At 47.0% G+C, this 2,691-nt stretch overlaps 1 non-coding gene across 1 annotated transcript; it reads right to left on the minus strand.

The window, feature by feature from the left end:
• Positions 1–1,851: 1,851 nt before the first annotated feature.
• On the minus strand, positions 1,852–2,013 carry LOC138462472 (U1 spliceosomal RNA). The gene has a single exon (XR_011265072.1). It is a non-coding gene; the product is annotated as a U1 spliceosomal RNA (small nuclear RNA).
• Between the last annotated feature and the right edge of the window lie 678 nt (positions 2,014–2,691).

A 2,691-nucleotide genomic window follows, 5' to 3' on the forward strand; every position in this document is an offset into this window, starting at 1 on the left:
AGATGTGTGGGTCATGTAGATCCTAGGCCCAAAGCCTTCTTCCTTGCTTCCACTCGACGTAGTAAACCCAAGGAAAAGCCAAAATTGAAGATAGGCATATATTCCTGCAGGTATGCCTTGCTACTGTCAGGGGTTCCAATAATTAAGCTTGGGGCCGCTTCCGAGCTGAAACCGGAGCCTCGTGAAGTCCCACAGCTTGTTTTCCAAAATGGCCGCCAGCCGCGTGGGTAGCGCACTACCCGCGGCAAAGAAACGAAGTGTTGCATCCACCTCGTATCGGTGAAAAATTATGTTAATAGTCACCGCCGGGTCCGGGCATCGTTTACCCCACTCGTCGCCACTGTTGAGGGTTCGTCCATGCCCCCATGCAGTCCCGTAGACCCCAACTAGCAAGGATGACACCTCACACGCGTCCTTACTGTTCGGGCTTCCCGGTCGCTCTGCGCGGCCGGGAAACGCCCCGTTTATTTATGTTGCACGCGGCGGCATCGGGCAGCGCCACAAACAGTGTCAGAGAAAGCTGTGAAGGAAAGATACTTCTGAGTATCATCAGCATTAAAGTGATAGCAGAGACCCAAGGATTCGATAGCTTGTGGAACTGGGGCAGCATAGAGGGAGAAAGGTCAGCAAGTCGGCTCACTCTCCAGCTGAAGGTCCACACGAGACTCCTCTGGGAGCACCAAACAGGAAGTAATCACCTCATCCCAGAAACACCAAGGACAAAATCAGAGAGACCAACCACTGATGGATTAGGCAATCAGATGACGAGAGCATGTGTCATCACTTCTGGTTTTTGGCTTCACTTTCTGTCTGTAACATCACTTCCTGCGGCCATCTTAGATTAGTGATATCACTTCCTCCTGCCATCTTGAGTCAGCCCACTCTCCATCTGAAGGCCATAAGAGACTCCTCTGGGAACATCAATCAGAAAGTAATTGCCTCAGCTCAGCAACACCAAGGACAAAATCAGAGAGACCAACCACTGTTGGACTAGGTCAGGCTTGTCCAACCTTTTTGAATGTGGGGCCGAAGCATTAACTTTTTGTCACCCAGTTGGCCGGCGAGCCAAAAGTCAACAACCTCACCCAAAGCAGTATATTAAAAGGCGATATTGTGTGACCTTTGACACAATAGCATCACAGGCAGTGATAGCCATGCAGTCCCAAAGATAGCTTTTGGTGTCATGGGCAGTGATCAAAGGTTAGTTGCTTGTGATTTCGTTCAGTATCTGTGTTAATATTTTTCTGAAATAGTGGGGACGACCGAGCGTAGCGAGTGAGCTACAAGGTTCTAGGGAGGGTTTGGGGGGGTTTCCCGCCCATGAATTTTTTTCAAATATGGGGTTGAAATGGTGCATTTTACAGCATAAAAGGTGACCAAAAAGCCATAAGTTTACAATCAGTTATAAAGGGGAACATAAAAATTCCATGTCACCAACAGCAGAAAAGAACATTTTACAACACAACACATTTTAATGATCAATGTGTCCACAGTGTAAAACAGCACTGTCACTGATGTAACACATTGTCATGCTGGTTGTACCAAAATATGCCCCTGTAACAAAATGTCTATGCTGGCTGTTCCCAATTTAGGCCAGCATTGTCCTGTACAAAGCATGATTGATGCTGCCTGAGCATGTGCAGTGTACCCAATACATATGGCAGCTTATCTCTGTAATACACATTACTTCTGTGGTGATGAAAGAAGCATAATTCAATTCAACAGATAAAATGTGGAAACGCGATCACCCAAAGGTGAGCCTAATTGAAGAAACGCAATGTGAGCACAATCTTAAAGTATGCAACCTAGCAAGCCTAGTGCACACTTTACCTTTTCTTTCACCAATAAATCAGGGGGAGAGCACGAACACAGTCCCCCACTACCAGAAATAATGCAGTCGTGTATCCCGCATTTGGGAACATAGCAGGGGTCAGCAAATCCAATGTGCAATGGGTAAGCCTCACCCTGGGAGATCTGCCCTTGAGATCAGATTCTCCCCTGCCAGCTAAGTATGAGTTGCATGCAAGAGGGCAGGGGTTGGGTCAGTTATGGGAAGGCCACTGAGTCTTCCAGTGCCATCCACTTGGCACGGCCTACTGTTCCCAGCGTTTTCTACCCGCAAATCAGCACCACTGCCAAACAGAACTGCATCATTGGGGCCCATCGCTGCTGCTCTCCGACTTGACCCCAGCCCAGTGCAAAGGCACACATGCTTCTGGTCTGATGCTGAAAAGCCTGGCTCTACTGAGATCTGAAAGACAAGAACTAAGGTATTTTGGGAACATAGTACTATTGTTTTTTTGTGTTGCAACTGTATCAGCTCACACCTAACCTGAAGGGTATAGGCTGCCCTCAGACTGCGCTACCAAAAGAGTGAAAATAAGTTATACCTGTTGGGCTTGCCTGTTTCACTTTTATGATTGGGATCACTGCTGCATGGGTATTAAGCACGTTATAAATAACCTATCATATCAAATCATATCATAGATCACAGATCAAGATCATAAGCAACTTCCAGAAACCTTGGCAGGTGGTCCACTGAGGCCCATTTGCAGGTTGCAGTGTGTTATTGGGGCACTACTAGGGTAACATATTGTGCTGTACACGTGGTATTCGCCATGCTTTAATACCCCACTGGCCACATCTATAATTTCCAATGTACTTGGTATAATGCATGGACATTTTCATCAA

The sequence above is a fragment of the Ambystoma mexicanum genome, chromosome 1p (genome assembly GCF_040938575.1).
Source record: "Ambystoma mexicanum isolate Mex_15411 chromosome 1p, UKY_AmexF1_1, whole genome shotgun sequence".
NCBI lineage: Eukaryota > Metazoa > Chordata > Amphibia > Caudata > Ambystomatidae > Ambystoma > Ambystoma mexicanum.